This window comes from Musca autumnalis, unplaced genomic scaffold, assembly GCF_047663935.1.
Source record: "Musca autumnalis isolate F117 unplaced genomic scaffold, ASM4766393v1 scaffold_2, whole genome shotgun sequence".
Lineage (NCBI taxonomy): Eukaryota > Metazoa > Arthropoda > Insecta > Diptera > Muscidae > Musca > Musca autumnalis.
Genome location: NW_027411755.1, coordinates 212,129,529 through 212,153,715, shown reverse-complemented (window position 1 = coordinate 212,153,715; position 24,187 = coordinate 212,129,529). Strand labels below are relative to the sequence as shown.

Below are 24,187 nucleotides of genomic sequence, written 5' to 3'. Positions count from 1 at the left end.
ATTTGAACATTTGAACCGAATCGGTTCATCCGTTCGAGAGTTATCGTGCGCTCCAGCCAGCCAGACAGATAGACGGACGGACATTCCTCAATCGACTCCAAATTGTCTGAAACACATTTCGTCCAAACATACTTGGGGTCTAAAACCATTATTTCGCTGAGGCACATTTTGCCCGTATGAAAGTGTATATACCCTCGTTAGCATAAATGCTGAGGGTATAAAAAGTACAAGGCCGATATAACTGTCATACAGCAGATACGGTGAATTGGGAAAGGCGTAAGAACAACACCTAAAGGTGATGCACTGTAATATATCTGCCATGGCATAAAGCATGAGTTTGTTTGCAGTTATGTAGTTGGTCGGAAGTTAAAACATCTGGTCTTCGGCTTCACCCCAGTGAATGAAAGACTTGTTAGAATTCGAATAAAAGCGAAATTCTTCAACATCAGCTTTATTAGCGCTCATGCTCCCACTGAAGACAAGGACGAACAGTCCAAAGATATATTTTACGAACGCTTAGAAGAAGCATATGACCGTTGCCCTGTCCATGACATTAAAACTATTCTAGGCGAGTTTAATGACAAAATTGAAAACGAGAATGTCTTTGACGGGAAATTCAGGCTCCTCAGTTAAACATCTGACAATGGTATGATGCTAATAGACATTGCGCAGCGGCAAAAAAATATAGTAGTTAGCACCACCAGATTTAAGCATCTAAGGGTATCTGGCTGTCCCCACCTTATCAGCGACACGTTGATCATCAGCTAGTTAGCACCATCTGGCAGGAATAGCGAGTACACGACGATTGGAACCTGGACATCCTGCGCCCCACAAGAAAGGAGATAAGACTGTATGCTCTAAATATAGAGGCATACGTATTCTCCCTATTGCCTACAAGATAGTGTCAGGGATATTGTGCGAACGACTAAAGCCTATGGTCAAGGAAATAACTGGGCCATACCAATACGGATTAAGACCTGGCAAATCCACCATTGACCAGATATTTACCCTGCGGCTAATTCTTGAGAAAGACCCAATAGATGCAGAGCGAGACCTACTACCCTTTGGCGATTATAATGCAGCCTTCGACAGCCCCCTACGTTCAAAGAGTATTCCAAGCCATACCCGAATTTGGTATCTCTGCAAAGCTCACTCGGCTTTGTATAATGACATTAACTGTACCAAAAGAGGTTTCAGGCAAGGAGACAGCCTCTCGTGTGAGCATTCAACATCCTGCTGGAAGAGGTTATTCGAGAGGAAAACGTCAAAAGAAGTGACACAATCTACACCAATAGCCACATGTTACTTGCTTATGCTGATGATATAGACAACATGGGATCAGAAAAAGAAGTAACAGATACCTTTATGAAGGTCGAAGGAGAATCTGCTAAAGTGGGTCTGGCGGTAAACGGCAGGAAGACTAAGTTGATGGTGTCGGCGCGCAATGCGTCCGTAGAGATCGGGTCAACTGTTGACGTTGGTTCCTATAATTTTGATATAGTAAAAGACTTCGTATACCTCGGCACTGCCGTTAACACAACAAACGACATCAGTTGTGAAATAAAAATAATAATTGTATTGGCCAACAGATGCTACTTTGGCTTAACTTAGCACTTTAAAAACAAAGCCACAACTCGCCAAACAAAACACTAATACTACCCGTACTGATGTATGGTTCCGTAGCCTGGGTACTTGCGCAAGCATATAAGGCAGTGCTTGGCGTGTTTGGGAGAAAAATTCTTCGAAAGATCCACGGACCGATCTGTGTTGACGGTGAATATCGACGTCGCACAGTGTTGCCGCGTGGGCAAAAATCAAAAAATGTGATGTTAACTTTTACATATGTTTATGTTTTTTTTTTTTTCTTACAGTAAACACATCCGATACAAGGTATCTGAAAGAATTTTGTCGATATGTGCATCCATAATGAAGTTATAGCTCTTTAAATATGAAAAACATTTCCCAGGTAATCTAAGGTGATAATCATATGAAAATAAGGCGACATTTAAAATAACAGTTTCTGAAAAATTTGTTGATAATACTAAAAGTTTTGGATGGGAATTTGATGAGTGGGCTATAAATATAACTTTTAGTACAAAAAGTTGACATTAACTGCACATGGGCAATGTACCGTTATCAAGAAATCAAAATTTAAATTTGATAAAAAAAATTCAATAGAGCAGATCTTTTGATTGCCACCTATTGCCACCTTGGCTCCTGGTCTTCGTTAATTGGACATATCTTCCAAATTAAAATGTGTAAAAACATTCTGCCCATCCTTGCAACCTTCTGAGATATATCGGTTCAGATTTTATATAGCCCCCATATATATCTTTTCCCAATTTTGCTACAACTCGTTCAATTTTGATCGAATAGCCTTCAAATTTAATATGTAGCTATACCGAGTAGCTATACCGATTTTCCCAAAAATCGGTTCAGATTTGGATATAGCCCCCATATATATCTTTCCCCGATTTTGCTATAACTCCGTCAATTTTAATCGAATAGCCTTCAAATTTGATATGTGATATTTTCTTAGGTCCCTGAATAGGTTCACCGATTTTCGTAAAAATCTGTTCAGATTTGGCTATTCGATCGAAATTTACCGAGTTATAGCAAAATCGGGAAAGATATATACGGGGGCTATATCCAAATCTGAACCGATTTTTGGGAAAATCGGTAGAGCTACTCAGGGGCCTAAGAAAGTATTACATATTAAATTTGAAGGCTATTCGATCAAAATTGACCGAGTGATAGCAAAATCGGGGAAAGATATATATGGGGGCTATATCCAAATCTGAACCGATATGGACCAAAGTTGAAATTTTTCATTCCTATGCCCTTACAAGTACTTGTGCAAAAATGCATCAACCTAGGTCAACTCCTTCTATTTTTGTCCACTTTTGTATGGAAGCGGCAACACTGTGCGTCGTATGAACCACGAGCTGTATCTGGTATACTACGACATCAATATATGTAGTTAAACGCATCGAGATGCAGCGATTGCGTTGGCTAGGCCATATAATAAGAATGAGCGATGATGAACCCGCTAAAAAGGCTTATAAAATCGGACCACGTGACGGTACAGGCAGGCCAAGGCTTTGATGGAGCGAACAAGTGGAAAAAGAGATGGAAAGACGCGGTATTCCAAAAAGCAAAGTAACCAACAGAGGGGAATGGAAATATTTTCTTAGTTCAACTTATATGACAAATGTTTTGTATTAGGTATATCAATTCATAAAGCTCTATCTTAAAAATTGCGAGTTGTATCTTAATTTCAACAGACGGATATTTCAATTTAAAATTTTTTGCTAAACAAGAATATATTCCCCATATATTTCTGAGTGAAATCGGACACTTTTTCAAAATGAGGTTTTTGATTTCATTTATTTTTTGCCGTGGTGATGCTGCTCATCAGCAAAACATTTGAGTGTATTTTCAGATTTTTTGACTAACGGCTTCAGAGATATCCCGCCTTGAAAAGGTCGAATTCTGTAAAAACTACATACAAAGAAATATTTATAATTACTTTAACATTAGTTCATTTAAAAAAAATGTTTGTTTTGTCTCTTTTGATTCCTCTAATGTTGCCATATTTATATTCGATAATACGCTGTTTGAAATTCACCAAATCGATCGAAATCTGAAGCAGCTAAAACAAAAACAATCGAAATGAAATTACAGAATAGAAACCATTCCGATCGGAAACTGTGACATGCCTGATAATATTATATTTCCTTGAAATTCGTATTATCTGGTATTGACTGAAAAAAAAACTCCTTTATATACAACATTCAACTATAAAGATTAAATAAAATATCATACACGTGCTATATCGACACGAACAGTCTATAAAAATTTTAAAGTTGTGGTATTTTTAAGTTCCATCAACCAACTTATTGTCTTGTGCTTCAAGTGTTAACTGTTCCTTGGACTTGAACAGAGACAACAATACAACTTTATGTAGAGTTATTTATAAAACATTTCTTTTTTGTAATTTTGGACTTCATTTGTATGTGCATTTCCATTTTCATAGACTTTCAAGTGCAATGCTGCAAGTTATGCAGAGCAATGTACACTGGAAAAATCCAAGGAAAAAAAACTTTAAACAAAAACATTTTTTCTACTTGTTGTAGTTAACATTTATTTTGTCGCCATCACACAACATCAGCAGCAGCAGCAGTAACTGCAAAAATACAGTTTTGTTTATTTCTTCTTGTTCTTATCCCCTTTCGAAGTGTAACAAAAACAAAAGTTATCATAAATCCTTCCAGTTACCAGAGACACTTGAATAAACAGAAAGAGTTTGTCTGACTGGCTGGCTGGCTGTTTGGTTGGTTGGTTAGCAGACCGGCTGGCAATGTCCTTCACAGATGTGATGTATGAAGTTAAAAAATGTTGGAGTTGATTTAAAAAATAAACAATGAAACAACAACAATGATGAAATGAAATGTATTTTTAAATGGACATTCAAGAAGCATACAAATGATTTTGACCGAAGAGCAAAAACAATGCAATACGAAAGGCGAATTATTTAAGGGACACATTGGACCTGAATGGGTATGGTGAAACAGTGATTTGAAGAAAAGAAAATCCTTTTTATACCCTACGACACACTGTGGTAAGGGTTTCGATAAAATTTGGAATGTGTGACTGAATTCGGTCTACAAATAAATGTGCCATAGTATTTTGAAATCGGTTCAGATTAAGATATAGCTCCCATATATATTTTCGGCCGATTTCATGTATTTGCTGCACCAAACACGCTATGTATGTCCGATTTCGATAACATTTGGAATGTGTGACTGAATTCGTTTAAGAAATAAATGTCCCAAATTATATCAAAATCGGTTCAGATTTGGATATGATTTGATGACATTTGGAACGTGTGATGGAATTTGGTCTAGAAAAAAATGCCCAAAAATTTTATCGAAATCGGTTCAAATTTGGATAAAGCTCCCATATACATTTTACATATTCACGGTGGTGTAGGGTATCATATAGTTGTAGTGTAACCATAATCACGCATTTATAGTTAAAATATGGACTACATTTTCCACGAAGGAAGATGCGAATAATTGTGGAAGATGATCGGATAGTACTTGGATGGTGAAAAGTAATCACATGGTGTTAAAAATAGCCTATTTTAATTTTTGGTGCATATTTTAATTTATGCACGACATATTTCGGTAAAGTCACTAAAAAAATATATAGAAAAGAACTTTTGATCTTTCCCTTGTTGTATTATCCATCCATTATAATTTTCAATTTTTTTAAGTAAACTTTTCCACTGATGTGGCATGTATTTAAAACCGCTCAGATATGTCACTGTTGCATCATCAACCAGATCGAATATTTTTGAAGAAAGGAACTTTTTTAAAACTTAATAAAAGTATGATTCAAATACATACAAATGTATGATCATACGGCTGTTTTGCAAATGCTTATATACTCTGAGGAACGTCAACATTTTTTATTTTGCAAAACACAAAGGAGATATTACATATAAACATCACATATAATTTTAAGTAAAATATGCGACAAAAATAAAAAAAAAACATTAAAAAATTAGCAATTTTTACAAATTTTGCAATATGCATGGTATTTAAACACATACATCATCATAATTGTGATCAATGAAAAGGCCATGAGTCCACCTATCATAATCAGTGCGCTTATAAAGCCAAATAGCTGTCAAGTATACATTTTCGTTGAAAAATAAATAAATAAATTATTAAATAGAAATTATCAAATTTTAATGCAAAGGTTCCTTCCATTGACTCCGCCAAATATCATTCGATTATCGTCCAAAGTTGTAGGCTTCTTCTGTGCAATGTACCCCAACCATGGATGATGTTTATCATTATATCTGAACTACTACACATTCAAATTATAACTTTTCCTGTGGACTTACAACTTTTTCGTACTCAAATTGCCACATTTTGCGGACTTACGACCTTTTCCGACAGGGGCAAAACATATAGAAAAACGCGACATAATACCATTTTCTTTATATCATACGATGTGTTTTGACTTGTACTATCATTCTGTAACAAAAACGCGATTTTCAAAAAAAAAAAAAATGGACTTACAATCTTTTCGTGCTTAACAGACGATATTGTGAACCCAATATTTATAATTTTTGTTACATATTTTTCTACGCGCTGTCTAGATTCTATACGTATTTATGTACACTCCACCATAATTAAATTTGTCATTCCGTGTGTAACACATCGAAATATTTATCGGAGACCCTATAAAGTATATATATTCCTGATCAGCAAAAATAAAACTGTCGTTTGTCCGTTGTCTGTTGAAATCAAGATACAGCTCGCAATTTTAAAGATAAAGCTATATACTTTGGCATTATTACACCTAGGATGTTAGGTATTGAAAATGTGCTATATCGGTTCATGTTGCGATTCATATTCCTATACCGCTAACATTTATAAAATGTGCACAAATTTTTAAATTTTTGGAATATTTGGGCTCATATAGGCTAATCTCTTGACTTTTCCTAACATGTTATTTACAAAGGGCATCCGATCGAGTATAATACACAACTACAGAACATAAATATGAACTAAAATTCATATCTATATTATTTCTGCTAAATCTTACATTGGAAAATAGCACCGAAATACAAGTTAGAAATTATTTGTCGGTTTTGCCCGTTTTTTTGCACGAGAACTTTTATCCGTCAGAAAATATGTGAAAATGAAGGGGCAATACAAATCATAAGGACTACACGCAGTAAAATTTATAAGCAATTCATGACCAGGTTTTAAATGGATATAAGCCAACAGTTTAAAGTTCTTCGAGAGCCTTAAGAGGTGACCCTCAGCTCAAAAAAGCCAATAAAACCCCCTTTTTCATGATTTTTTCGAAGAAAACCACTAATATTTTGCGGTAAATTTTTTCCTTCATCTGAAAGATTTACAAACTTAATCTGATTTCTGAATTTTTTTGTTGAAAAATATTAAGGGCCTGTTTATGTATGTCGATAAGAAAATGAATGATTAAGAAACACTACCAAATTTGAGTGTGTTTTTAAAATTAGTTTTTTGTTTTGGACCAAAAGCAAGGAAATAAAATTTCGAAAACTGAAGTTTGGTTGTGTTTCAAGCGCACACAAGTTTTGTGGAAAATGACCGTCTACGAAACGCTGTTTTCATTAAAGCGTTTTGCGGTGCCAACTCTAGTTCGAAAACTAGGATCAAGGACATAAAAATCTAGTCCTTCATCGATTTTGTAAAAAATATTAGATTTTACGGAAATGGCATGGAAAAAGGCGAAATTTAAATTTTTGGCTTTACAAAAATTACGTTTTTGGCTATAAAACGGGCAAAACAGAATTGAAAAAAAAAATCGATCGATGAATTACTAGAGGAACATTTCTGTAAAAAATTTTAACGTAGAAAGTCTGATCTTGTGTTTCTTCTTCAGTCCAAGAACAAAATAGACATTTAAGGAACTAAGCCAGAATGACAAAATAATCTACAAAAGGATTCTTCATTCTATTTATCTGAAAACATTTCATTACAAAATTATGAATCAATATCGGCAAACAAAGATATAAAGATACTTACTCAAGTATTATTGAGGGCCAATAAAAAATCATTACGTCATAACTCAGAAACTTCTGCTATAGGTCCTTTGGAGTTCTTAATATACTCAATAGGGGCTTTCATTCCAAACGTGAATTTTTTACCTCCAGACGTTTTATTCTATTTTATGTCACAGCGAACACTATGTCCTTCATAGGAGTCCAAGAGGTCCTTTAATAGAAGACAAGGATGACATCTCACAAAAGGCAAGATAAGAAGAACAGTAGATTTTTTGTGAGAAGACCACTAGGTTTTCTGACAAAAGACTTGTAGGGCTTATATAAAAGACGTTAAATGTCCAATTATAATTCGATTGTCATAGAACTTAAATTTTGCTTGTAAAAAATTAATGGATCAATTTGACCAAAAAATATCCTGGGCATGCATTTTGTAATCAAAATGGAAATGAAAAGAATAGACTTCTATGTACTGTAAATATCCTGTGAATCGTCCTCTGTTTTCTTTTAGCTCATTTTTAAAATAAATAATGATTTTTGAAAAAAGACAAATGGTGTCCCGAATTTATTGTTATATTCCTAATTATACCCTCAGCATTTATGCTAACGAGGGTATATACACTTTCATACGGGCAAAATGTGCCTCATCGAAATAATGGTTTTAGACCCCAAGTATGTTTGGACGAAATGTGTTTCAGACAATTTGGAGTCGATTGAGCAATGTCCGTCCGTCTGTCTGTCTGGCTGGCTGGAGCGCACGATAACTCTCGAACGGATGAACCGATTCGGTTCAAATTTTGGCTTTCGCCATATCGGTCCACTCCTTCAGGTACCTCCCCCACAAAAGTTCAAAAATGTTCGTAAAAATTGTGCATTCTTTACACATCCTAATATATCTTCCTAATATAGATCAGATTCAAATATGGACTATATTTGTCTACTCCATCCGTTACCTCACACACAAAATTTCGGATAAGTTCACTTTAAGACCTGATATCGAATCATTTTTATTTTTGTTGAAGCAACTTGCATTCGCTACCTCAATCACGGTGGTAAAAAATTTTTTCAGGAGCAAGTCCATACTTCTTGAGAAAACAGCCCGAAGGGTGTAAAAACCCCATAGTGTAGTGGCTGGGGATCCACTTCCATAATGGTCAGTGTCGATCCATTCCTTTTAGTATCTCCTACGCAAAACTTTTGATCTTTAATCCTAATCAACATTTTTGTCGGCTCAAACGCCCAAAATTTTTTTTAAGTTTACATACGTTTTTTTGGGGAAAAAATTTTTTCAATATACACAGGGTATATCTCTGCCGGCAAGGCCGACTGATACTTTTTTACTTGTTTTACAAAAAATTGCTCGGAGTCGGAGTCGAGTTATTTTTTTCGACTCAGACTCCAGCAAAATTGCGCGACTCCGACAACCTGGTTGCGATATAGCGTCCATAGAACGGTACCTCCCGATTTTCGGTATTTTGAAGATTTTATTCTCATTATAACACCGAAATTGCTGAAATTTGGTATTTAGTCTTCGTTGAGGCTATAAAACTTTCCACCTGCAATTTGTCGGTATAGTTCCACGCCTTCATATAGCTCCCATAGAACGGGACCTGCCTATTTCCGGTATTTTGAAAGTTGTGGCCTCAATATCCCGCAGAAATGATTGAAATTTGGTATTTGGTCTTCGTTGGGACTATAAAACATTCCACCTGAAATTTTACGGTATAGGTCATCATCTTCATAGAGCCCCCATATAACGGTACCTTCCGATTTTCAATATGTATTTTGAAAATTGTGGCTTCAATATTATACGGAAATGGCTGAAATGTTGTAGTTTGACTTCGTTGGGATTATACAAACCTCCAAATGAAATTTTTCGGCATTTCGTCTTTTTATAGCATCCGAATAATTGTCTTTAAAAAATTTCGGTGTTTTGAAGATTTTGACTCCAATATCCCGCAGAAATGGTATTTGGTATTTAGTCTTAGTTGGGGACAAAAAGCTTTCAACCAGAAATTTGTCAGTGTAGGCCTACGTCTTCATATAGCCTCTATAGAATGGTTTCCTCGGATTGTCGGTGTTTTGAACGTTCTACCCACATTATACAAACGGGATAACTGACATTTGGTATTTAGTTTTCGCTAAAGGAACGAGACATTTATATAGGTACAAAACATCCCTTGCAAGAAATCTCAATTCGGAAAATTGTAAATATTGATCCATGTTTTGGAAAGAACTACGATGACGCCTCATATGAGCTCTTTTGATGGGAGTATTATCAGTTGGGATATACTACTCCTGCAATAAGAGAAAGAGCTTAGTACTTGCATAAACGAAAAGAAACTAATTGTTCTTATTCACTTCAATACAGTTCGTGGTGGAAGGTATAAAAAGTTCCTCCCGGCGGAACATAACGCCGTTCCTAATTTTTTTTTAATTTATTTTTAGAGGTTTATACGGAATCCGAGATACTTTCATTTAGATTTGCTCCCACATTTTTTTTCATTTGTTTATTTTCGGCGAAAATAAAAACAAATTTTGTTACATTTTCAAATGTTGTTACAGATAGATATATACAGTTAGTCAACTTAATTATTGCAAAACCCAAATTATTACAAAATTTAAATAGAACATCAATTTATTGGTATAAATAATATCATTATTAATATTTTTATTAACAGTTTAATTAATACACATGTTTATTACTAAATTAAAATAAAAAGTAGATAAATTTCACTAAAAATGTTCTTAAAATTAACAAAAAGGAGAACGACTCATTATTTGTACTGTCAACTAAAGAATTGCAAAATTCACAACTTTTCAGTCTTTCACGGTTTTTTTCAAAAAGTTGGTTCTAATATTTCGTATGCCCACCTTGGGCATCAATAACAGCTTGTAAACGTCTCTGAAATTAATAAATAAGTTTCGGAATATCATATTCCCATGGTATTTTTTGCCATTCTTCTTTATTGCATTTTATTTAGTCCCTCCTGTTAGTGGGCTACCTATCCCCGACTTTTTTCTTCAGGTGTACCCATGAATTGGCGATGGGGTTAATATCTAGACTTTGGACTGGGGTGTCAGTGACTTTGGTGCTGTTGTAAAAAAACATGGTAGTACTTATTTTGTAACAGGGTCAACAGACCCAAATTTCTTAACGCTGTTGGTTAATCACTTTTTAAAACATCTAAATAAATTACCTGTGTCATTGTTTCCACCAAAATCTGGATGTTACCAATGTTACTCCTTGATATACAACCCCATACCATAACTGACAGTTTATTATTTTTTTGTTTTCCATGGCTGTAAGGGGTTTTCGCAATACTTTTTGAGGCCCATCGTGATAGTACAACATAATTTTAGTCTTATCAGAAAATATAATGTCAGCCCAATATTAAAAAGGGTGTGAAAAGTTGTCTGTAACAAGTCTGAATAGTTTCTATATATTGTGATGGTAGGGCAAAGGTTTTTATTTAGTCACTCTTGAAGAAAGCTTGTTATTATGTATCACTTTTCTGACTTTTCCATCTGACACACTTACCACGGTGCTCTTGAATCAAATTTAAATGGAAGGTGCTTACACCTGGGAAGTTTTTGCGGATTCTGAAACTACAATGTTCATAGATGAGATAAATCAAAAAAACAAAAAAATTGCCGGAGCGCTTTTTAAATAAATCGCGATTCAAGTTGACATGTTTAGGGGCTGTTTAGGTTTTCACGATTTTGCTTAGGGGTAGTTTACACTATATGTAAATGTCATATGACATGAAATTTGCCATCATTATATAGTCGCTAATATGTTCAACATTGGGGATTTTCCTTACGCCATTTACTTTGTGCGTCCACACCAGCAAAAATGTAATAAAATTGCCTGAGTGGGTAGATATGGAATGTTTTTATTTCGTGTCATATGACATTGATAGGTAGTGTAAACTACCTCTTAGAAACAGCAAGTCCTATCAAAATGAGACTGAAGAAAATGTTGTAGCTATGAAAATTCTCTACAAGATTAACAATTACGGTAATTTCGTTATTGAAGTTCAAATTGGGACAATGCAATGACTGTATAGCCCCCTTATAAAACAATATCATGAAGGGTGCGCCTTAACTAACTTTTAATGAAAACCGCTTACACAGGGAAAGTTTTTGTGAATTCTGAAACAGCAATGTTCATAGATGAGAAAAATCCAAAAACAAGAAAAAATCGCTGTAGGGATTTTTAAATAAATCGCGGTCAAAATTCATAATTTTAGGTGTTTTTTAGGTTTTCACGATTTTGCTTGGAAACCGCAAGTATATTCGAAATGGAGCTAAAAAAAAGTTGTAGCTGTGAAAATTCTCTACAGGACTGACGTTTATGATTTGTTCTCAGGCTGTACCATTTTTAAAATAAAGAAGCTCAGTTTACATTTTTTAGTTTTTTTTTGTTAGGGTTTCGCGATTTTGCTTGAATACGGCAAGTCTTATCGGCATGGGACTTGAGACAATCTTATAACTGTTAAAATTCTCTACAAGACTGGATTATGTAATTTTTCCTAGGTTGTACCATTTTTTAGATATATAAGTTTAAGTTGGGAAATTGCAGTCATGACATTGTTTTATAAGGAGACGATACAGAATTGAATTGAATTTGAATTGTCCCAATTTCAAGTTCTATATCTCAAAAGTTGTAAAACCTACGAAAATATTATAAGGTCAGTCTTGTAGAGAATTTTGATAGCTGCAACATTTTCTTTATTCCCATTTTGATTGGACTTGCGGTTTCCAAGCATAATCGCAAAAACCTAAACAACCCCTACAAATGTCAGCTTGAATCGCGATTTATATTAAAAGCGCTCCGGCGTTTTTTTTTTTTTTTTTTGTTTTTTGATTTTTCTAATCTATGAACATAGTAGTTTCAGAATCCGCAAAAACTTCCCAGGTGTAAGCACCTTCCACTTAAATTTGATTCAAGAGCACCGTGAAACTGCTATAACTTTTGCCCTCATCGGCCAATTTTGTGAACGCGAAAAGATTTGAAACCAGAATTTTTTCCTTAATCTCTAACTCGCAAAAAAATTTAAATTTTTTTCAAATGAAATTGCAAAAGAAATTTGGGCTTTGGATATAAAAACAAGTCATTCAAATGTCGTTTAAATTACGAGATACTAGTGCAACCGATGTGACAAAAACAAAGATCACAAAAAAATTACAACAACAACAAAACTAAAATAAAATAAAAAAGTATAAACTCATAATTATTTCTTTTTTCTTTGTATCATTTAATGTTTCTGCAATCATTATAAAGGTTTCCGTTGTTTTTTATAAACATACATACAACGCTTTGTTTGTAACAATTTACAGTAATGGCCGGTCAGCGCACCATCACTTCCCTTGTGCTCTTTAATGTTTATGTCTGGAGCTTTATTCTCAACGTTTTTTTTTCTCTACTTCTTGCCACATAATATAAAATAACAACAGGACATTGTTTTTTTCTATGCAATTTTTTGTTGCTGCTTCACTCCAATAGCCTTGTTGCCACAAACAGCCACAAAACCAACAACATGTTGTTGTGAAAGTGTAAACAAAATCTAAAGCTGTACAAAACTGCCATTATACACAGAGACAGAGGGGAAGAGAGACGCAATAACTTCATTGTTGTGGGTTGTGGTGGACGGACACTGAGCCAGTGAAGCCAATGAGTGACTGACTGATTTACCACAAAATAGAGGGCGGAGATTTTTGTTGTTTAATAAAATAGTACTAAAAAGTAATAAGTGAAATTGATTTTCTTGTTTGTTGTCGTTGTCTTTTGTAGATTGTTAAGTTAATGATTTCATGTGGTAAACGTTAGAAACGAGGAATATTACTGAGAGACCTTCAGAGTTGTGAATCGTGGATTTTTTGGGGAATATTTTCTTGAGGGTACTGGTGAGATATGAAAGGGGGTTTTTAAGAATATGGACTTGGGAAATGTATTTTTACATTTAACCTCTGAGCGGAAAACCTGGATATTTTTAAATATTTTTGACGGACTATCGGAGCTAAGCATCCGCTAGGAACACATTTATGTTCTCTTTGTCTAAGATATTTAGATATCATTTTAATTATTTAATAAATTTACTACACTTTTGTTATAAAATAAACCAAAATAAAGGTTTCATTGAATTCCATACACAATATCATAATAATCATTTGAAATTTCGAATCCAACAATGCTTCCATGAAATCCGTAAGACATATTTAATGCGCAACAAATCCCCTTTGAACATTAATCAATTTTTATGATTTCTCTGTAAACGTAGATTGTTGTTGGTAGGTACTTAAAATTTAATATTGGCCTATGGCTAAACCATAAATAATTGCGTTTGTTACTAGACATTGGGCACAGAAAGTAATGGAAAAATTCCAAGGAATTCTGGAGCATTTGCGGATATCGCTTCAATCAAGTTCTTTAAATTCGTAGAATACAAATCACGTATTCGCCATGTGGTACCATGGAGAGTTAACAACAAAACAAAAGCAAAACAACAACAACACGGAAAATACGACTAGGACACGGTACTAAAGTAAAATAACGAATCGACTTTTGTGCAGAGATTTTCTTTTTCAATTTGACATTTCCACATGTCACCGATGATGACAATGCCTTGGTTCCCAATTGTACTTTATGCCATTACCCTTTTCCTTCCAATGCTGCGGCTGCTGCCGTTGTTTCTCCTCTAGTTTTTAAGACGAAACAATCAAGGATATAAAGCTCTACTACCACAAAGCGATAAACAAACGTAGTAGCAAACACACACACACCAAGACGAAAGGACAATTAGAAACTGAATGTGAAGATAGCAGAGAGAAGGAGACATGACAAACATAAACATGATGTTGTAAGTTAGAAGAAAAAAAAAAACACACACACAACAATAACTGGCAACAACTATAAAACCATAAAATAGAAAACACGCTGATGTAGGGAAGGAATAACTGGAGAATGACAAAAAAGGATAGACCGGCAAAAGTATGAAGTGTGGAAAAAATAACATTTTAATTGAAAAACGTGACTGTTTTCGTGTTAGTGTCATTGTTGTTTTTTGTTTTATTGCTTTTGTATTTTTTGCTCTAGTTGTTTTTAATGGGCGTTTTGTTTATTTGTTTGTCTTCTAATGTATTTCATTGTCATTTGTTGGCGCTGTCGATATATGTATTTTTCTTAAGTGTTACAGGAAGAGTTTTGGAAAGGTTTTTGTTATTAATATTTATCGGCATTAATTAATAACACTGTGCAACAAAATTGAGGTGAAAGTCTGGGGCACGGAAAATTCCTCTTGGGGAAGAAAGGACTTGGTGAGTATATTAAGAACCCAGAAGGACAGATCCGCCGTGAGTTGAACTTCCGCGTTACGGCGTGATGACCTTGTAAGCCATCAGGAATTAGTGTTATATCATTGTTCACTGTTGCTTTAGTTTATTTTTGAGATGCCATGTTTTCAGTCAAATCGAATGAGGATTTTTTTCGTAGAGCACTTCAACCTTCTAACCCGCTTCCTTTAATGTCTTTTTCGTCCTTTATTTTAAGAGCCACTATAAAAGTACCACAACATGACGTTTTTCAGCTTCGAAATACTCTGCAAAAATGTCGCTCAGAAAATTTTAGGTACGGCTCTCATTGACAACTAATCGAGTTTGTCGCGTTTTCGTGGTCGTTTTGTGCATTTACCCTATTTTTGTTCAGAAAAAGACTATATTTCCTTTTTTTGTATATTCGTTACAGAACATAAAAAAAGAACAAAACACAGTTTTTTTCTGATCAAAAAGGGGCAAATCTAAAAAATGACTATGAAAACGCGACAAAATCGATTAGTTGTGAATGAGAGCCGTACCTAAGTCGTGAATGAGAGCAGTACCTACCGTTTCTGAGCGACATTTGTGCAGAAAATTTCGAAGCTGAAAAACGTCATCTTGTTGTACTTTTATAGCGGCTATTAAAATAAAGAACGAAAAGAACGTTGAAGAAAGCGAGTTAGAAGACCAAAGTGATCTACGAAAATAATCCTCATTCAATTTGACCGAAGACATGCCATCCCAAACAAAAGCTAAAGCAACAGTGAACAAAGATTTAACGCTAATTCCTGATGGCTTACAGGGTCTCTAGCAAAAACTTCATCACGCCATAACGCGGAAGTTCGACTTACGGCGGATCTGTCCTTCGGGATTCTTAATATACTCACCAAGGGTTTTCATCTCCAAAAGGAATTATCTCTGCCCCAAAATTTGCGTTCACAAATCAAATCAAAATATTCTACAAAAATATTAAACAGGTCTCAGAATACATCAGTAGTGTGGTTTTCTAACTGAATATTGTTGAAAAAATCGGTAAACTTAGAAAACTTATAATTTCGGTAATTAATGTATTATTCGGTAAATATTTAAAAGTTATTTGAACTTTTCATTCATAATTTTGTGTTTTAATTTAACCAACCCACCGGTGTTATATTTTTGTGTGCGTTAGTTTGGCAAAAAATTAAAAACTCTCCGAGACATGTCTTTCAACTGCTCTTTCGTGAACATTTGTAAACAATAGGAACATATAGTACATATTCGAACCCGATCTTTATTGCATACGCAGTTCAAACTTTATCTATGTTTCGAAAAACAAGTGAAAAGTATCTTTGCCATTAGAAATACCATCAGCCTGAGACAATGACAGGAGCTGTGAATCCAAATGTGCTAAGAATAGATATCTAGTTGCTTTTTTATAAATAACATTTTCGTAGGTGACAGTTTTGGAAGTTTTCAGCGCACAGTGGTTCAGGAATCTATTTTCCTGGCCAAAACCCCAATTTTTTGTCGTCAACTATGTACTACATATGGTGCCATAGGGTTTTTTAAAAACTTTTGGGCTATTTTCTCATTAAGTATGGACTTGCCCCTGAAAAAAACTTGAACTGTCGTAATGGGGGGCAGCGAATACTAGTTGTTACAACAAAAATCAAGAGGATTCGAAAAGACGTCTTAAACTACACTTTAAGAGTTATTGTGCGAACAATTTTAGCGGAACTTTTGTGGGGGAGCTACCCGAAGGAGTGGACCGATATGGCCATCTTCGAGCTTAAACTAAGTTTGGACAAAATATTACGAAAGCCAAATTTTGGACCCGATCGGTTACTTCGTTCGAGAGACGGGCGGACATGGCTAACTCGAACCCGGACTGTCTAAAACGCATTTCGTCGAAACATACTTGAGGTCTAAAACCATTATTTCGATGAGGCACATTTTGTCCGTATGAAGGTGTATATTTCCTCGTTAGCATAAATGCTGAGGTTATAATTTTAGTGGACCAATTTTAGTGGACTAGAACTTTTAGAGAAAAGCTTTTAACAAAGAATAATGCCCGAGAGTGTCCTCTTTGGGCCCATAGATACTTTTGTACCCGTCCATTTCCGCCCGTTTAACACTTTTTTTAATTTTTTTTTTTTAAATTACATGGGTAAAAATGTGTGTATTTTTTAATATATGAGTTTCTGTAAGAGTTATATGAGTTTTATAAAAACCCAAGGAGTATTTTTTTTATTAATTTTCTCGTTTAGAGTTAAGCTTGATGATCGGAAATTATTTGCATTTGAAAAACGATAAGGTCTAGGACAGAGAAGCCATTACATAGTCGATACGTCCGAAGATTTGCTTTACCACCAATGAAACCAGGTAACGTAATTTGGTGACTATGTGGGTTCGAGTCCTTGGTTTTCCTTCTTCACTTGCAAATAATTTCCGATCATCAAGCTTAACTCTAAACTAGAAAATTAATAAAAAATAATTAAAAATGATCTTCGCCCTTACAGGCAAAATTTAAAAAAAAAAAAAAAAATATATATAATCTTGATCAGCACAAAATTCTTAGCCGTCTGTCTGCTGAAATCAAGATACAGCTCGCAATGGCTTGGTACAGGGTGTTTTTTTAAGCCCGATAGAACTTGAAATTGTAAAAAATAACACAAAAAATTAAATTGTAATCAAATTTTCTTTTATTCGAAAGATCAATACGTGACATTAACATTTGAAAATGATTTCGGGCATATGGGCACCGCGGCTGTTCTTGTCGAAGTGCATTCTGGACGTCCAATTTGTGGCCACTTTTTCGAGCACTGCTGACCGTATATCACGCACAATGCTGGCCTCCAAGGCATCAATTGTTGCTGGTCTATCAGCATAAACCAGTGACTTCACGTAGCCCCACAGGAAATAATCGAGAGGTGTCAAATCGCACGACCTTGGAGGCCAATTGACAGGTCCACTTCTCGAAATCAACTTATCGCCAAATTTTGATTTCAATAAGTCGGTGGTTGCGTTCGCCGTATGGCACGTAGCGCCATCCTGTTGAAACCACATCTCCTCCGGATCAATGTCATCCATATTTTTAAACAAAAATCATTGATCATGGTGCGGTAACGATCTGCATTGACCGTAACGCGAGCTCCGGCCTCATTTTTGAAGAAATAAGGTCCGATGATGCCACCAGCGTGAAAACCGCACCATACGGTGCATTTTTCTGGATGTAATGGAGTCTGTAGGGTCTCTTGTGGATTGGTCTCACTCCGTATGCGGCAATTTTGCTTATTAACAAACCCGTTAAGCCAAAAATGCGCTTGTTCATATGGACTATTATGTACGCCATACAAATGACGAAGTCGTCTATAAGTTGCGCGAATCGACGACTGATTTTCAAAGTAAATTTGGATAATTTCGTAGCGTTGTTCAAGCGTGAGTCTATTCATGATGATTTGTCAGAGTATACTGAAACAAATAAAAAAAAGTTTCATCAAAATTTAATTTGTTGTGTTACTTTTTACAATTTAAAGTTCTATCTAGCTTAAAAAACACCCTTTATTATGTTTTCCATGGTGGTATAAAAAATTCCAGAAGGGAACTATCGGTATAGGTCCACGTCTTCGTATAGCCCCAAAGAAGCGTACTTGGTAGACCGGGACGATTTGTATGGAAGGAAAAACACCTTATTGGGCCTATCGCGTTTCTGATTCCTCTCATGACCCGATCACCGTAGACATATAGTCTAATAGACTTGTTTTGCTCAGTACAATATCGCCCATCCTCCTTTTTGAGACCGTCACCGTCCTCTTTGGGACCAAAAAACTTTCCTCCACAAATTTGTCAGTATAGCTCCACGTTATGAAGTCGGTATTTTGAAGTTTTAGTCGCATTATCCTTCAGGAATATGTAAAATTCGGTATGTTGCCTTGGTTGGGGATTCCTGCAAAGAATTAGCGGTTAATTTATAGGTTTTAATATAACCCTTACGTTTTACCCGCATTGTTCCATAGAAATGGGTATACAGGTCTACTTTGTGAAGTAACCCATATTATCTAACCGAAATGTCTGATTTTGTGGTACAAAAATGAACCCACTGAGAATGGTCGTAAAAATTCACTTTTTGATATAGGACCCATATAACGTACCACCTGATTTTCGTTATTTTGATGGTTTTAACCCCATTATTCTACGAAATTTGTTGAAATTTGGCATATAGTATTCGACATGGGTATTAAACATGCCTATATGGAATTGTGGGTAAAGAGCACGTTTTAATATAGCTGCCATTGAAGAGGTATTGCGGGTTCAAAGAATGGATAGAAAACCTTTACGGAGGGTTATAAAAGGCATTGTTTGCCCTTTTATAACCCTTATAAAAGGCATTGTTTGCCCTTTTATAGCCCTGCGTAAAGGTTTTCTATATTTTCAAAAAAATTCCCCATATACCGTCGTTAGTCTTAAGACTGAACGTAAATATGTTGTATGTGAACTAACTATATTTTGACTATACGTACTTATATGAGGTCACAATTCATTATTTCCATGGCTAGGAAACGGAAACACAACTTCTTCCCATGCTATAAGGAATAGGAGGATGGACAAAAATGCTCTCCGCAAACCATTCTATGATTTTACTAATGTAAAAAATGTATATTAAAAGTAATGAGTTTAAATATTTGGAGTTAACCTAAAGTGAACATTGAAGGACACATACACAAGCAATATTCAGCGCCCTTTTCACAGTTGGTTAAGCAGCTCGCCAAACATATTTGATGTCAGTAGCTAATTGCATATTGGTTGGATATATGTGAAACATCACTAGATACCAGAGCTTAACTCCAAAGAGATATAATTGAATATATAGCACAATTTTTGTTTGATGAAACGAAGAAAATTATCATATTTTTATGTTCAAATCCTTTTCACTTTAAATTATATTACTTTTTTTGTATCTTTGAAACTGAGGGCAATTTTTTTCTGTCCTTTAATAATTCCAACAAATATGTATTTCTTTATATTATTTTTAACTGTAATCTAATACGACAAATAAATGAACAATTTTCTTTATTATAACAATATCAAAAAAATAACACAATATATTTTTCTATTCATTGAATTTAATTTTTAATTGGCATTCTACAAAAAAGAACAAAAACAAAAACATAACATTCACAATTTGCCAATAACAGATTAAAAACTGATATCTGGCATTTTTTTGCATTATTCAAACGAAATAAATTTGTTCTTTTCTCATTGCCATTTAAATATTGTATTATGGTATTGAAATATTACTTAAGCTATATTCTTACAAATTACATACACACACTCAGCATGGTAGTAATAAAAACAAAACAGAAATTTGAATTTCTTTTACAATGACTGTTGGTATCGTATATCATCTTTGCATATGCAGTCTGAAATTTAAATAATTTTCCCCTTCTTCACTTCCACTTTTTCTTTAAATTGCCAAGAAATTACAGGCCAACAACTAACATCAACACTCATTTACACACATACACTCCGACAAACACACTTTCACATATCCGGTACATAATAATGTTGGATTGTGAAAGGAAAAGGAATATTCGTACAATGGCAATATAATAGCAAAGCAAGAACGACAACAACAACAAAGCAACTACAACTACAAGAGCGTTACAACAGCGTTAGCATTGCCAGCAAACGGATTTGGAAAAAAATGTTTGCACTTCCGGTATGTTAATGACGTTTGGTATGCTTCTCTTCTGTTTTGTACAAATGTCTGTGTGTCCGTGTGTCTGTGTGTGTGGGTGGCTGATGGTGGTTAGATGGGTGCGAAACATGCCATACATTTTTTGTTTGTTACAACGCACCGAGGTATGAACATTCTCGCCTATCAGTTTACGCGAACATATAAATATATGTGCACATGTACATACATGTTATGTGTCACAAATTATCAGCATGTGTAAAATACAACAAAAAAGAGCTAGCTGCATGTGTCAATTTGTACTTACAAGGTAGCGACGACTTGTAATGTGCTACCCGATAGCAAGTAACTTATTATAGAATCAGCTTAATGGCATAACATATTCGCCTACTCAGTCGTACCTCACTCATAAAAGTTTAAAGTCTTCACTTAGCTTATTTTCGGACCATCTTAAAATTTTTATATCAGGTTACCCAAATGTTCAGCCTGTAGAAGATTTTCTGTCTATAAAAGTCACTTTCAAGGTCTTCTGTCCATGGAATACCTTTTGAAGTTCTTCTGCCCAAAGAAGACTTTTTGAAGGACATTTAGAAAGCCTTCTGCCTATAGATGACTTTTAGGAGATCTGCTGTCCATGGAAGACCTCCAAAAGATCTATAACAGACCTTTTCAAGGTTTTCCGTCCACCAATTGAAGGTCTTCTCTCCTTAGAAGACCTTTTGTAGGTCTTCTGTCTATAGAAGACCGTAAGAAGGTCGTCTGTCCATAGAAGACCTTTTGAAGGTCTTCTGTCCATAGAAGTCCTTTTGAAGGTCTTCTGTCTATAGAACACATTTTGACGGTTTTCTGAAGAAGGCCTATTAAAGGTATTCTGTCCAAAAAAGACCTTTTGAAGGTCTTCTGTCCATAGAAGACCTTTTGAAGGTCTTCTGTCCATAGAAGACCTGTTGAAGGTATTCTGTCCATAGAAGACATTTTAAATGACTTCTGTCTATAGATGACCTTTAAAAGGTCTTCTGTCTATAGAAAACCTTTAGAAGGTCTTCTGTCTATAGAAGACCTTTAGAAGATCTTCTGTCAATAGAAGGCCTTTAGAAGGTCCTTTGTCTACAGAAGACCTATAGAAAGTCTTCTGTCTATAGAAGACCTTTAGAAGGTCCTTTGTCTATGGAAGACCTTTAGAAGGACTTCTGTCTATAGAAGACCTTTAGATGATCTTCTGTCTGTGGAAGACCTTTAGATGGTCTTCTCTCTATAGAAGACCTTTAGAAGTTCTTTTCTCTATGGAAGACCTTTAGAAGGTCTTCTGTCAATAGAAGACCTTTATATGCTCATCTGTTTATAGAATATCTTTGGAAGGTGTTCTGTCTATAGAAGACTTTTAGAACGCCTTCTGTCTATAAAAAACCTTTAGAAGGTCTTCTGTCTATAGAAGACGTTTAGAAGGTCTTCTGTCTATAGAAAACTTTAGAAGGTCTTCTGTCTATAGAAGACCTTAAGAAGGTCTCCTGTCTATAGAAGACCTTTAGAAGGTCTTCTGTCTATAGAAGACCTTTAGAAGATCTTCTGGCTATAGAAGACCTTTAGAAGGTCTTCTGTCTATAGAAAACCTTTAGACGGTCTTCTGTCAGTAGAAGACCTTTAGATGGTCTTCTCTCTATAGAAGACCTTTAGAAGGTCTTTTGTCTATGGAAGACCTTTAGAAAGTCTTCTGTCTATAGAAGACCTTTAGATGATCTTCTGTTTATAGAATATCTTTGGAAGGTGTTATGTCTATAGAAGAAGGCCTTCTGTCTATAGAAGACCTATAGAAAGTCTTCTGTATATAGAAGACCTTTAGAAGGACTTCTGTCTACAGAAGACTGTTAGATGGTCTCCTGCCTAAAGATGAGCTTTAGAATGTCTTCTATCTATAGTAGACCTTTTGAAGGTCTTCCATCCATAGAAGCCTTTTTGAAGGTCTTCCATCCATAAGAAGACCTTTAGAAGTTCTTTTCTCTATGGAAGACCTTTAGAAGGTCTTCTGTCTATAGAAGACCTTTATATGATCATCTGTTTATAGAATATCTTTGGAAGGTGTTCTGTCTATAGAAGACTTTTAGAACGCCTTCTGTCTATAAAAACCTTTAGAAGGTCTTCTGTCTATAGAAGACGTTTAGAAGGTCTTCTGTCTATAGAAAACTTTAGCAGGTCTTCTGTCTATAGAAGACCTTAAGAAGGTCTCCTGTCTATAGAAGACCTTTAGAAGGTCTTCTGTCTATAGAAGACCTTTAGAAGATCTTCTGGCTATAGAAGACCTTTAGAAGGTCTTCTGTCTATAGAAAACCTTTAGACGGTCTTCTGTCAGTAGCAGACCTTTAGATGGTCTTCTCTCTATAGAAGACCTTTAGAAGGTCTTTTGTCTATGGAAGACCTTTAGAAAGTCTTCTGTCTATAGAAGACCTTTAGATGATCTTCTGTTTATAGAATATCTTTGGAAGGTGTTATGTCTATAGAAGAAGGCCTTCTGTCTATAGAAGACCTATAGAAAGTCTTCTGTATATAGAAGACCTTTAGAAGGACTTCTGTCTACAGAAGACTGTTAGATGGTCTTCTGCCTAAAGATGAGCTTTAGAATGTCTTCTATCTATAGTAGACCTTTTGAAGGTCTTCCATCCATAGAAGCCTTTTTGAAGGTCTTCCATCCATAGAAGCCTTTTTGAAGGTCTTCTGTCTATATAAGACCCTTTGAAAGTCTTCTGTCGATAGACGACCTTTTAAAGGTCTTCTCTGTATAGAAGACCTTTTGAAGGTCTTCTGTCCATAGACGACCTTTTGAAGGTCTTCTGTCCATATAAGACCTTTTGAAGGTCTTCTGTCCATAGAAGACTTTTTTAAGGTCTTCTCCCCATAGAAGACCTTTTGAAGGTCTTCTGTCCATAGACGACCTTTTGAAGGTGTTCTGTCTATAGAAGACCTTTTGAAGGTCTTCTGTCCATAGAAGACCTTTTGGTCTTCTGTCTATAGAAGACCTTTTAAAGGGCTTCCGTCCATCCATAGAAGACCTTTTGAAGGTCTTCTGTCCATAGAAGACCTTTTGAAGGTATTCGGTCCTTAGAAGACCTTTTCAAGGTCTTCTGTCCATAGAAGACCTTCTGAAGGTCTTCTGTCCATAGAAGACCCTTTGAAGGTCTTCTGACCATAGAAGACCTTTTGAAGGTATTCTGTCCATAGAAGACCTTTTGAAGGTCTTCTGTCAATAGAAGACCCTTTGAAGGTCTTCTGACCATAGAAGACCTTTTGAAGGTCTTCTGTCCATAGAAGACCGTTTGAAGGTCTTATGTCCATAGTAGACTTTTTGAAGGTCTTGTCCGTAGAAGACCTATTGAAGATCTTGTTCATAGAAGACCTTTTGAAGGTTTTCTGTCCATAAAAGACTTTTTGAAGGTCTTCTGTCCATAGAAGACCTTTTGAAGGTCTTCTGTCCATATACAACTTTTTGAAGGTCTTATGTCCGTAAAAGACCTTCCAAAGGTCTTCTGTCCATAGAAGACCTTTTGAAGGTCTTCTGTACATAGAGGACCTTTTGAAGGTCTTCTGTCCATAGAAGACTTTTTAAACGTCTTCTGTCCCTAGACCTTTTGTCTATAGTA

General features: G+C 35.3%; 1 protein-coding gene across 14 annotated transcripts in view; it reads right to left on the bottom strand.

Moving 5' to 3' along the window:
* The window catches only part of bru1 (bruno 1), a 703,720-nt gene that overhangs the window by 605,282 nt on the left and 74,251 nt on the right, over positions 1 to 24,187 (bottom strand). The window contains exon 1 of one of the 14 annotated variants that reach the window (XM_073970789.1): positions 7,590 to 7,778. The exons of the other annotated variants lie outside the window; for them this stretch is intronic. The gene's annotated coding sequence lies outside the window, so the exon portion shown is untranslated. Of the gene's footprint in view, positions 1 to 7,589; positions 7,779 to 24,187 lie in introns of those variants that run through there. 14 annotated transcript variants of the gene reach the window in all.